At 36.8% G+C, this 14134-nt stretch overlaps 1 protein-coding gene across 3 annotated transcripts in view; it reads left to right on the top strand.

Moving 5' to 3' along the window:
* FGF14 (fibroblast growth factor 14) overlaps positions 1–14134 on the top strand; it is a 383911-nt gene that overhangs the window by 214620 nt on the left and 155157 nt on the right. The window contains exon 2 of one of the 3 annotated variants that reach the window (XM_048295903.1): positions 4889–4928. The exons of the other annotated variants lie outside the window; for them this stretch is intronic. The gene's annotated coding sequence lies outside the window, so the exon portion shown is untranslated. The remainder of the gene's footprint in view (positions 1–4888; positions 4929–14134) is intronic. 3 annotated transcript variants of the gene reach the window in all.

Below are 14134 nucleotides of genomic sequence, written 5' to 3'. Positions count from 1 at the left end.
TAGGAGTAAAATCCTGAAAGCCAAACTCCATATTCTCATCTAGTATGTATTTTCTTCCTTTTTTTCCTTCCTTTCTTACACTTCCAACATCTAAGATGCTGCTGTTGTGATTGCAATACTGGTCTTTATGCTCATCTTTCAGAGACAGCTGAATCTTACCCAAGGAAATTTTCTGTCTTATTTTTCAGACTTCATCTTAATTTTATTTTCATATGTTGCTTCTTACCTTAGCCCACAAAATAACTTCCCTTACAACAAGCAGTATAGCTCCACCCATTTGAAATGAGGAAACAGAATGAAAATTTAATAGTGGGAGGTATAAACAATTCAGTTGCATGCTACCTTAGGCCACTGGCTCTCTTAACTCTTGTGCTTCTGAGCCCAAGGCTTTGGCTTCCAAGGGATAACAGGGTGCTCAGACATGAGGTATATCCCTTTCTGTACAAGCCTCAAAGATACCTGAGGGGAAAAAAAAAAATCATATTTAGACTTTTGTTAACATTATTGGCCCACATGTCACAGGTTGCCAGTCTCTTGCAGAAGTGTGGAAATTACGTTGTTCTATCTTTGAGCATCTCATGTTGCCACAGAAATATCCAATATCAGTCATGCTGGCAGAGCAGTTGGTTAGTAGGAGCTGTCTCCTTCTTAATGTTTAAGGGTTCATTGGTTAGTTTTTGGTAGTTTTTTCCTTTTTGTTTTCTATTTTCAAAAATCTTTTCTCCTCCTTTCCCAAATAAGTCTATTTTTCCTAATTAATCAAGGAAAGCAGAAGTTCCAGTATTTGAATGCTATTTTCAGGGATATGTCTTCTGCTCATGCTTATGCTAAAATTCAGGCTGCAGATATAGCTCAGTACAGTGTCTTTTCAGATTTTGTGAGAAATTTCCATTTTTGCTTTTTCTTTTTTCTTTTTTTTTTTTAAATCATGAAATGATCTATCAGCAGCCTTTTTTTGTCCTTTTATGATTTTTGTGTCTTTTCCTTTGTATTTCTCCCCCCCTCCAAGTATTCTGGCAGCTGATGTGTTCTTTACAATCAATAAAACTGTCCTTCATCTCCACTGCCCAAGTGGTCTTTTTGTAACTCTTTCTATTATTTAGTCATTCTCTTTTTTAAATAGGCATTCACTTCATACTCTTTATTCTGTTCACACTCACCACTTGCTAAATGGAGCATGTCCCACCTAGAAAAGACTGTCCCTCCTGCAGAAATAGGTTCCTTGCTTTTTGTGTCTGTACTGCCTTCTTCTGATCCAGCACTGTGGCTGGCTGCTATGCAGACCAGTGGGACCTGTTCTTCAGGTAATTAGATTTACACAGATAAAAATACTTTACCAAAAAAGCAATTGCTTTGCAGATTGGTAAAGCAACTTACAAATGGGGTTTTTTCTTCTGAGAAAAAGAAATCTTTCTAGAGATGTTTAGATGAATTTTCAAGAACCCTTAGGATATGATATTTAGCACCAAAAAATGGCCAACTCAGATTTTGATTGACTTCAGTGTTTCAGCAGATATTTCTGATGTCATATCTTTTGTGTGAGGAAATTACTGCAATCCATGAAACTTCTGCAACTTCAGTAAAGCTGCTTAAGATCAAACATTTTTTCTGAAGGAGCAAGAAGATAAGAAATCCTGTATTTCATGTCAGTTAAAATATGTTTAATTAAAATCAAAGTTTCGATGATTTTTGCATAAGTACAAATTTTGCACTGTGGAAATTGGTTATATATTTTTTGGCTAACTTTTCATTCCAAAGGGTCTTCCATATAACACAAGTGAAAAACATCTCTTAATGTGCTCTCTATGGTTTTCATGGCCATTAACATGTTTCTGGTAAGAAAATCATATGTGTTATTTGGAATGAGGATGACTAAGTGCAGAGTTTACAGGCCTAAGAGCATTATGCTCATATTACCAGCTCTGGGCTGTGAGATTTGGGCCTCTGTGGGTATTCTGTATTATGTACTCTGTGCAGGCTTTACTCCAACTAATCTGGACAGGCGCATGTATCTGACAGCAAACTGCATGTAAAGATGATGCAACCTGACTGCTGGGTCTACGAGGACATTGCTGCTGAATAAAAAGTGTTTGAAGGAGGGGAGTTTGAACTCACATGGGAAATCCACGCTTGCTATGTTCTGTCTTCAGTGGCTGATGTGTATAATCTGGATTTGACTGGAACTCCAGGAACCTGTAGGGTCAAAACAGCCTCCACAGACAAAAAGTCAGAAGTGCAACCCCATTCTTTGTGTTCCTTCCAATTCCTTATTGGAGTTTCTGCCTTTTTGCTCTGGAAAAGAATTCTGTAAGTACAAGGGCGGAGGTGTTGTGTCCTCTGTATAGCAAGATCATCACAGAATTATAGAATAGTTTGGGTTGGAAGGGAGCTTAAAGATTCTTTCTTTCCAACCCCCCTGCCACAGGCAGGAACACCTTCCACTAGACCGGATTGCTCAAAGCCTCATCCAGCCTGGCCTTGAACACTGCTGGGAATGAGGCATCTACAAATTCTTTGGGCAACTTATTCCAGTGCCTCACCACTCTCACAGTGAAGAATTTCTTCCTAACAGCAAATTTAAACCTGCCCTTTTTCAGTTTAAAGCTATTCCCTTTGTTCTATACTGCTTGCCCTTGTAAAAAGATCCTTTGAGCATGGTTGATGGTTCTGGTTTAGGTAAAGCAGGCATGAATGGTGTATTTGGGCAGCCAGAAATTGCTGGGTATTACAGTAGCTGTATCATTTGCCTGCTACTTGCAGCATCTGTAGGATCCAGTTTGCCTTGTTTTCCCTAACCCAGTTGATCATCTGCTAGTGCTGCATTCTTTTGTTCTCTTGTGATCTGTGGCCTTCCAGTTTTCTTGACTGTCAGCAAGTATCTTCTCTTTGCTACATGGAAATAGAAGTTTACAGATTATTTTGTAGCTACAATATGGCAAATATGTAATTTATTCTGCTTTCTAGTTTAATTGCTCTGTTCTCCAGGAATGAGAGTGCATTTCTGTTTTCTCTCACAGTTTCTCTGATTCTGAGTTGATTTTTTTTTTTTTTTTTTTTTTTTTTTTTTTTTTTTTTGGATTGGGTTATTTAATCTTCAACCAGCCTCAAAGTTTTCTTCTGCTGGGTTTACTATTGAAAAAAAATCAACTTATTTTGTCTTCTCTTGGATTTTACTTCTTCCATCATACTGCTGTTCCGTCTTGCTCTGTCTACCCTCCATGACTTAATTATATTGTTCTAAAGGAGAGTTCAAAAGGAGTTGAAGAATTTTAATTTTATATGTTCAAACTTTTGCATTTTGTGTAGGCAATTTTTTTTATAAAGATCATTTAAGAAAAAGATCACGCTCTAAAGTTTGGAAACTTCCCAGTAGTGTAATATTTATTTCAAAATATACAGCTAACTATATTCCATTTTCTATGGCTTAGTGAATGAACCGTAACTCCTATGAGAATTGACATAGAAGAATAATTTCTGATTTTCTTGAAACCAGATCGTTTAAGATCCAGAACTAGCAGTTAGAAGATGCATTTATTTAACATGTGAGAAAACTTTGTTTCTGAAGCTTGTCCTGTTGTAATATTTCACCAGTGATTGCACGAGTATCTAATTTCCCCTCTCCTCCTCTTTTGGCTTAGTTGCCTACTTAAATGTGTATGAAAGCAGTGCAATAACCTGATGCAGAAATGTATGTATTTTAACAAATATTCTTTCAATCTTCTCAAACTTACCTACAATTCTGGTAATGATTACACCCTAGTTGTCTTATAGTTGCAACGTCAGTTTCTCTTTATAGTTTTAAGAATTGAAGCTGTTTTACATCTGTTGAGCTCTCTTAATTTAGAATGGTTTTGTTATCAAGTGATCTCTGATTGGGTGTTAATTCCTCCTTCCAATAAGGTCATCAAAAAACTCTTTTTAATACTCAAGAAGTTTCTGTGCCTACTGTATTCAAGATACAACCTGTTAGACATTAAGCAAAGGATATTCCTTATTTCAAAACAGATATTACAACATTTTCAACATAAGTTTCTTTGAGCCCTATGATTTTCTTCTACACAAACAGTTATTGGAGTCAGAATTCAGTATTTTTCTGAACTAATTACTTCCAGATGAACTTTTGTGTTTTTCTCCTTCAGTTTTCAACATTACACATGAATTGCTATACCTCTTGGTTACTTAAGAGCCATCAGATGTTCTTGCATCTCCCCTGACCTAGATCACACTCATTTGAAGAAGAGGTCTGTTTCATTCCATGAGAAAGGAAGGATATTCTAGAAATATGCAGGGCTATGAAGATACTCAATTTGGCACAGAAAATCTTTGGTGTGTACCTGTTCATAAGTAGCTCATTTGAAGCATTTTAATCTTCTAGACCAAGGACGGAGGCAGCAGTATTTGTTACTTACAAAGCTGAGATTTGATCCTTCATACAGTTCTTGCCACTATTGTTATCAAGACTTGGTGCTTAAGATATAATTTGATTGAAGAATTCTTCAGGCTGGCAATTTAGACGATCCTGTCTAAATTTCTGATCTGCCAATTTCACTTCTTACCACTTCAACTGGTTGTATGGAATCTTGTTTTGTAGGATGGGAGGAGACAGGAATTACAAAGGTCTAAATTACGTATATAGTAATTGTCTTTGTCACAGTCTTGTTTTCTGCCATCCTGTCTTCCTCCTTCTTTCCCCTTTTTACATTATGCTGACTTTCTCCATAATAGTATATTTCCTTGTTCTACAAAATTTTTCATATTTTATTTAAGGACTGCAAAGGGGAGAAAGGGTGGAAGTTTTCTGTATGTAATACCCCATGATTGACAATCTTTTTGCCTCCTGCTTCCTAGTAGGTAGATAACGCTTGCTATATGGGATCTTGTTTTGTAGGGTGGAAGAAGAGGGAGGACTACAACAAACACAAATAGTGGTATGTAATTTTCCCTTTCTCCTTTGTCTCTCCCTACTTACCAGTCTTAACATAGAATTTGCTCAATCATATGGTGATACCTCATACTGCTATTTGATGCTTTTTATAAAAACACATCTTCGCAGTTTTTGTTAGTTAAATGCCTGCAACATTTTAAGAAAGAATGCCAATGAAATATTAGGTACAACACATGGGCAGTGAATCAGACTGTGCTTACTCTTGGACACAATGTGACTGAACTTAAACTGACAGGTTCTATATCACATTGCAATATCAGAAGTCTTCTAGACAGCTGGTATCTTTAAAAATATATAACAGGCTACTGTATATGGGGATTTTGGAGAAAACAGCTGTGATGGGGAAAGTGTAATCATACTATTTAAACTAAAATCAACTACATGCATAGACTGTGCTCTTTTGAAAAGCTAATGCTGTAGACCTGATAGAGAACCACCTGCTTTTCTGGTCCAAGTTTCATCAAAATGTTGTAAACTTAAATTCTACTTGCAGAATCTTAGTTTGAATGACACAGGGAGATGGTAGTCATCCATGAATAACACAGATTATCCAGGGGTAAAGGTATCCTTTTTGTAAAATAAAGGGAAAGATTGCCATTAGACAGCAAAGTTGTATTACTTCTAAGGGTAGGACAGACAGCACTTTAAAAAGTGCCGTGTTTTGTGGTATTTGAACACTTCACTCAAAAGTGCAGAAGTTATTCAAAAGCCATTGTCATTTGGTTTGGGTTTTGGTGAGATTTCTTCTGTCATGAAGTTCTCATTTCTGCTCTCTCATTAAAAAGGTACAAGTTGTTTATTAGAGAGATACATAAAGCATCATAGCTGTAGCACAAAAAATTATGGGGAAAATGCTTTATTGAATTCAGTTATCAAAAGGAATAGAGAAAAGCAAATGATGTGTCAAAAACTTGTTTCAAGAAAGATACGATCTTCACTAGACCAATTTTTCTTTGCTTTGTTCTGGATTGTTGGTTCACTATTGACTGAGAAGGAACATGTCTTCTCAGTGAATCATTCCTAGTTTCTATGACACCCCTAAGATCTGCACAGTACAGCTACAGCAAAAACAAGTCATATTTTCAAGGTCTGAATAGCTGTGATAATTATGAAACAAAAGCTGCATTTGTATTCACCCTGATGATAGGAAAGCCTTTCCATTTCAGTTGAAAACAAGAACAGAACCAGTAAATTCTCAACAGAGTAGCGAATCTGTGCTTCTCTTGGTGACAGCACATAAGAGATCTGATCCTGTACATTAACTGATCTGCACAGATTGTGTGTCAAAAAACTAAGTGGAAAAGGTAGAATAAATTTTATCTGTTAGATGCTCAGTAAAATAGAATTTTTTTTCCTGTGAGAAAAACATGTTATAATGGATTACTTTAATCCTCAGCATGCTGTTATTGTTTATGGACTCGCACAACATCTATGATCTAGATAATTCTTTTCTTTCTACTGTGAAACTAGAAACAAAGGGATTTTGTGTGATCTCTCTGTGCTTGGTCCTTTTAAGAGGAATGTAGTGGGTTGACCCTGGCTGGATGCCAGGCACCCACCGAATCCTCTCTATCGCTCCCCTCTACAACTGGACAGGGGAGAGAAGGGGTTCAAGAGGTTCATGGGTTGAGTTTAGGACCAGGAGACATCACTCCCCAAGTACTATCACAGGCAAAACAGGCTCGGGGATATTAATTGAGTTTATTGCTAAAAAAATCAGAGCAGGATAATGAGAAGTAAAAGAAATCTTAAAAATCACCTTCCTCCCAATCCTCCTTCCTTCCCAGCTCTACCTCCAACTGTGCAGCAGTGCAGGGAGAATGGGGGTTATGGTCAGTTCATCACAGGTTGTTCCTGCCACTGCTCAGGGAGAGTAATCCTTCCCCTACTCCAGCATGGGGTTCCTCCCACAAGAAGCAGTTCTCCACAAATTTCTCCAACATGAGTCCATCCCACAGCCAACAGTTCTCCATGAACTGTTCCAATGTGGATCACTCTTCCATAGGGCACAGTCCTTCAGGACTGCTCCAGCATGGGTCCTCCACGGGGTCACAAGTCCTACCAGGAAATCTGCTCCAGCGTGGGCTCCTCTCTCCACAGATCTGCAGGTCCCAGACAGGAGTCTGCTCCACCACAGGCTTCTCATGCGTTCACAGGCTGCTCTCAGGCATCCACCTGGTACAGTGTGAACTCCTCCATGGGCTGCAGGTGGATCTCTGCACTCCCATTGACCTCCATGGGCTGCAGGGACCCAGCTCCCTCACCGTGGTGTTCACCATGGGCTGCAGGGAAATTTCAGCTCCAGCACCTGGAGCACCTCCTCCCCTTCCTTCTTCACTGACCATGGTGTTTGCAGGGCTGTTCTTCTCACTTATTCTCTCTTCTCTGAGAGCAATTACATCTCCACAATACTTTTTCCGCTCCTTAAATATGTTATCACAGGGGCATTACTATCATTCCTGATTGTCTTGGCCTTGGCCAACAGCAGGTCCGTCCTGGAGCTGGCTGGCATTGGCTCTGCTGGACATGGGGAAAGCTTCTGACAGCTCCTTACAGAAGTCACGCCTGTGATTCCCAGCTACTAAAACCTGGCCATACAAACCCAATACAAGGAAATCCATACTTTCAGTGGAGATATTCTTCCCAGACTAGGGTAAAGCCTAAACTGACATTGTCAACGGAGCAAAATTACTCTATCATGATGGAAAATGAGTCCACAAAGTGTATTTAATCTAAATAATAACTGTATATTGTGGAAAAATATGAAATAAGATGATAAAGAACTAATTAAGATGTACAGGTTTTGTACTTCTGGCATTTGGAAAAAAAATTAATTGCTTTTATTCTGAGGTTCATAACTTTATCATTAATTTTCATGATAACTATTGCATAGACATGACACATATTGAATAGAGCTGTCTGTTTGACAGAAAATGCATGGGCTACTAAGATGTCAACAATAATGGCACTTTAAAAGTTTCAAAGGGATGAATAATTACTGTGGATTAAGTTCTATCTGTGCTGGTTGCAGATGGGTTGGGTTTTTTCCTTTTTTTTTTTTTTTAATGGAATTGTGATCCATCTATGTAATCACCAAAAAAGTCATCTGTCCATGCAGCCTAAAAGGTTATCCATTTTAATTTCAAGAGTTGTTCTTGGCCTGTAGTGGAGGGGGCACCACCTCCAGGTTATACTGGTACAAAATATCTTTATCGTGGCACTGTCGATCAGAGGTATTTTAATGGGAACGGGTGTGGGGCAGTGATTCTTTTACCATTTGCATTGAAGAGGAATAGTGGTACTTGGGGACTTGTAGAGAGTCCTTGGTAATTCTGCATCACCCAGAAATCTTTGCTAGCAGCGGAGACACCAGTATCCATTTTGTCTGAATTATGAACAAAAGGTATATATTGCAGCTTGTCAATCTTGTATTTGCTGGTTTTGGCATAAGAAAAGTTTGCAACAACACTCCTAATGTGGTGAATTAGATACATTGTTTGCTAAGAATACAAAACCTTTTTAAACAAAGCTTTCCTGTGGCATAAATAAATACTTAGTAGCAGGTGTGTGGGTGTATTTTCTGCCATTTCCTAGATTTTAATAATTTTTCTGTTATAAATAATGAAATGCAGCACTTAAGAATACTGAGGGGTAGGCTTTGAGACTGGATACTTACAGTGTGAAGTTAATTTAAAAAAAAATCTAGTTCTTCAGTCATACTGAATTTTTAAAGTGCAAACTAGAAAGATGTCATGTTTTGAATTGCATCAGTACCTGAAAACTGCTATTCTGGTATTACAAATCAGATTAACAGTACTCTGATGCTGATGTCTATTTATTTTGCAGTGATATATATACTTTTGGCTGGCTTTTCTTTGACCCATAGCTTAAAATTTTCTTGCTTTACGCTAAATATATTATGTTTATTTTATTATTACTAGAATGATCGTTGTCTTTAAAATAATTTTTGGCCCTCTGCTTCTGACCTTTTTGTTTAAAATTACTATAAAAAGTTTGTAAATATGCCCATCCACTTTTTTTTCTGCCTGTTTCAAGCTATTTATAATTCTCATTAGCAGTAGTAAGAGAAGAGAGTTCTCTTGTTAAACTCAGAAATGGGATTCTGGAGATGCCGTGGAGGGAAAATTGTTAGTCATGGACTTGATGTCCAAACAAAATAGACATCAGCCAAAAAGAAGAAGAAGCCTTCTTATGCAACTACTTCTGAAGAAAGGAACAAATATTAGCAAAATATTAGCTTTCCTGAGTTTGAGGCAAATCTGTAGAGCATGGGGAAGCAAAACCAAACCATTCTATTATTTGCTCAATTTATGAAATTTACTCCAGTCTAATTCTGCTAATAAAAATAAAAATAATTTTTAAAAAATTATGTTCGTGCCCTTGCTTCCTTCATAATCCAGCACTTCTGACTTTTGTGAAGCTGTGTCTGACCTGCCCAGCAGTGCTGGAGATGACTGACAAGCAGGGTTATGATTCAGCTCACTTCCCTCTATCCTCTCTAAGATACAGGGCTGCTTATTCATGCTCAGTAGAGAGAGACTGGCCCTATTAGAAGCTGATCCTTCCTAGCAATCTGAGCAGAGTTAGAGACTTGTCTTAGCATCATTCTTATGACTGGGGTGTGGTAAATTATTATTTCACAAGTCCATTCAAGAAATATATAGCTCTAAGAGCTCTGCTGGTTTTGTTCATGTGACTTTTAGATAATTTCTTCTGCTTGTGGAAATATGTGTATTAAATTTTCTCTATAAAAGAGACTGGAAGACAGATTGTTTCTCTTCAAAAGATCACCCTTTTGCCAAAGAAAAGAACTATGCACTTTACAATGGTACGTAACACAAAGAAATATTAATGATCTTCAATAAAAATTAGATTTCTTTACTTTATAAAGAAGAAAATGAAAACTTTGTCCTTTTGTCTAAGGAACTCCATGTTATCATTCTGTTTTCTGGTTAGGAAATCGTTAATGGTTTTCCTCATAGACCTTTCCAAAGTTATCTTACACATGGTAACCTTCTCTAAAAAGTGAAACTAGGGATGTAATAGTGAATTTTCTTCTCAGTCTTTTCAAAAACAAGTTCATCTCATGTTTAGTAAATTGGCAACCTATTTCTTCAATAATAAAAAAATTAAACCTAATCCAAAATTAGTCCATTGTGAAAGAGGGGAAGCTTTCAGTAATGTTAGGAAACAACTAACCAGTTAAATGAAATCCAAGCAAACCAAAGGCAAAACCAAAACTCCGCCTAGATTTTGTAAAATTGCTGTTTGGGAGTTGTATTGAGATACCAACCCTGAGAAACGTTGAATCATCAAAGATAACCAGACCTTTAGTAATTTCTCTAAGGTTACTTACAGAGTTCTCACTGAGAAATGTGAGTAATTTGATACTGTGCAGCATAGGACTCAATATTTTGGGTTTCTTTTTCAGATTCTTTCTCAAGTTTCCACATTAAATATTGTCAGTTTAAAACATATGTGTTCTACAAAGCTTTCAAACCCTACAGAGTTGGCCTAGAATTTAAAAGACATTGCAACTTCTCCACTCCCCTTTGTGACCATCAATATATTTCTTCCATCAATGTTTCTGGTCAAGCTACATGCTTCTCTCCTGTTTCCAAATGCCAGCCTATGATATACTGTCAATTCCTTTTTCTTTTCCTGATAGCATTTACTTTCAGGGCCATAAAACCATCACTGAGGTAGAGATTTGTCTGTATACGAACACACATGGAAAGCAAATTTTTTGCATATAAAGGAGCCTATTTTATATGTTCACTGCAGGGAGCAGAACAGAACTCTGGTCTTATGCTCTGGACTTTGAAGGGAGAAATCAACAGTGGCACATGCTTGGATGTGTGATCTGAAAAAAGTAGTCCCATGCTACACTCTTCATATACACCCAATAACTAGATTTGCAAAATAGATACTTGACTGTTTGTTGCGATTAAATATTTAGTAGCACTTAGATTATTTCTATCAGAAAAATAATGCTCATTTTATACTTTTGACGCAATGACATTGTTCTCTGGTTTAGAGGAGAATTCAGAAAAGTTACTGAAATATCAAAATGTAGATGTAAGGGAGGTATATGTTTGAAAGAGCTCTTCCTTCCATATTTGTCCAGCCTGGATCATTTTCAGTACATACTCAGTTTTTGCTCTTCCTTTGAGTTCTTACCTTATTTATTTGGCCTAATAACTGTGATTACGTTATTTCAATTTAACCCACAGAGTATGGAATGTTAAACACGCTTATTAAATGTATTAGAATCAAATGATTTACCATGGAAACTGAGGGTTTCCCAGTCTTCATGTGGTATTCTTGGAACACATCTTACCAATAATGGAGTTCATTTTGTCATCTGCTTTATATCAATGAATTTTAGTGCAGCAAAGGAGGTGAGATGGGGTATGTGGTTTTTAAAACATGACTTCTTGAAAAAATTTAAAAAATAAACATTCTCTATCAAAGGCAAAAGGACAACTGGTCAGCTTTGTAACTCAATCATTCTTCACTGTTGCTTATCTTCTTCTTGAAGTTATCAATATCACATGACTGAATTTACAGAGGTTCTGACTGGAACTCTGCAAGTCGGTAAGAGCTGGGGCAGTCAGCTTTCTAAAAATAACTGGCCTGATTTTTATACTTTAGAGGAATTTTCACTCAAGCAAAAAAATTGTCACTGCCAGATGGTGATGGAAGCATTACTACAGCAAGGGAATGTTAACAAAGAGGCACTCAGGAAAGAAAATTGTTGCCATAGTGACAGGATGCTAAGCATTTTCAAATAAATAAATAAATAAATAAAATTAGACAGTATTATTTAGATAGCTCAATGGCTAAAACCCAAAAAATTTGCATGATTTTTCCTTTTGGAAATAGATGTGTTTTTTCTACATTTTGCTTAGAACTTTGTTACAACATTTTTTGCTGACTAGGTGCATTTCTTTCAACCTGAATACCCTTCTCATTTGTATTAATTTTTATTCCAGAATAAATTCCGTTATTTAGTCCCTTTCCTCTCTGCATTCTTCCAGCACATTTTTACAGCTAAACAGTCCATAGGTTTTGCAAACACCCTTTAGGGTTTGGTAGCAGGATATGACAAGCCCCAAAATTAATATTGGTGTTGTAAGAGCTTCTCATTGTCCTCAGCCAGTGACTGGCCTCCCACTGTGCTAGTTACCACACAGAAATTCATAGAAATGTGGCTCCATTAAAGGGTCTCAAATTTGGTGTTTTGGCCCACCAAAAAGAGGGCCAAATGAAAGCTTGGAGGAGGGAAGAGCTTGGGGTGCACAGGAAAGTTAAACCAGGCATATTTTAAAAAAAGAAAGCAGTAGTAATATGTTTGTCAGGCACATGGCCAATGTCAATACCTTTACTGCTGGAGGGGATGGCCGTGGTGGTTATTTTTTTCTCAAAGTCCTGTAAAAGTTCTTTGAGCCACACTGAAACTTGCAGAGCATTTACAAACCACCATCTTTACACCAAGCAGGGAACGGAGGGGAAGAGTAGAGCAAGGAGAGAATGCACATCGTCTTTTCTTAATCATCATGTACCACTTCTTTAAACAAAAATTTCAATCCACTAAATCAAGAACACAACAGGCTAAGGCTAATGCGGCAGGATTTTACAGTTAAGAGATTTCTCATCCTTAGAAATGAGAGAAAATGGAGCTTCTCTTGGCTCAGTGGAGCCATTTTTTGGTGTATTTGAAAAGTGTCCGGACAAAGGCAAGAAAATGTAGATTAGCATGGGGTGGTTCTTGAACTGGTTTGACAACTTGTTGGTTTATGTAGGAAGTGTGGCAATTCTGTTGCCGTTGGGACCAAATCATTTTCTGTTTAATTTGTTCACCACCAGCCTGAACATATGGAATATTGGTGTTGCTCCCATAGTTAGGCTCTCTTTCCTGCAGGATCACACTGTGTGTTGTATTGGCACCATCTGTCTCTATTTTAAATATTTAGATTAATGGTCTAACACTAATCCAATGTCTCAAATTATTAATTGCTCTAGATGTGTAGAGAAAGACAAAGAAAAAATTATTTCCTCTAGGAAAACTTTCTCTAATCTGATTTTTCACTTAAAATATTTTTTAGATCAGGGCCAAATACTCTGATGCAGTTCAAGCAAGCAAAGTGTTCAGACATGAATAATCTATGAATATACATAATAAATCATACTTAATTACATTTTGATGTCTGGATAGAATCCAGTATGTTTTGTCAAGTCTCACAGGGAAACTGCACAGGCTATTTATGCATCATTTCATAAATTGTTTCACCACCAGCCCTCATTCTGTTCTTCAGGCATATTTTAAAGTTGACATCACTTACTAAGACCGGCACTACATTAGAGGAAACACAAATTTCAATATAAAAGCACCAAAGAATAATCCAATGAAACTTTACTCAGTATATCTGAAAATTTTCCCCCTCTTCTTGGGTTTGTCTTTTCTTTCAAAGTAATAAATTTAATCCATTAAGAACCTGTTGATATTTAATATGTTAAATTTGGTAATCTTAGATGCAACCTCTAACCTTCTTTATGGAAGTGCAGGTATAAAATTTACTAATAATTTTTCATCTGTGGAATATCATCATCATACCTTGAGTGAATGTGGCACTTGACTGTTATAATTGTGTTAGCATTTAATAATCATAATGCGTATTTTTCCTGAAGAATTGATTTGTCATCTGTCTGCAGTGTGCACCCACATACACACCTTTTAAAATATGTAATGCAGCACCTTAATGATACACAGACCTATTCTAGCTTTTTTCTTTGCTCCCTTGCTTGCTTGGTCATTTTTTGGGATGGAGCCTTCAAAAATTTGACCTTTAATTACTTTGTTACTTGTTTTCTTTGCAATAGTAAGTACCTCATTTTCTGTGGTTGCATAAATAGGTGAAGTTAAAGATTTTGATTATATTTCCAGCTAGGGCAAGAGCAAAATCCAGAGGAAACAAGATAATTGAATTATTTTAAATAATAAAAGTCATGATATATAAACACATTGCTACTTTAGCTGTTTACTAAATGCATTTATGTGATGTAGAAGTGTGTGAGAATATATTTGTCTTAGCCTAAAAATCAGACATTTTCTTCAGACATTAATTTGCATGAATATTTGGTTATTATGACACTCATACTTAGTCT

This window comes from Corvus hawaiiensis, chromosome 2, assembly GCF_020740725.1.
Source record: "Corvus hawaiiensis isolate bCorHaw1 chromosome 2, bCorHaw1.pri.cur, whole genome shotgun sequence".
Classification (NCBI taxonomy): domain Eukaryota; kingdom Metazoa; phylum Chordata; class Aves; order Passeriformes; family Corvidae; genus Corvus; species Corvus hawaiiensis.
The sequence above is the reverse complement of the archived record's forward strand: the minus strand, read 5'-3'. Positions and strand labels throughout refer to the sequence as shown.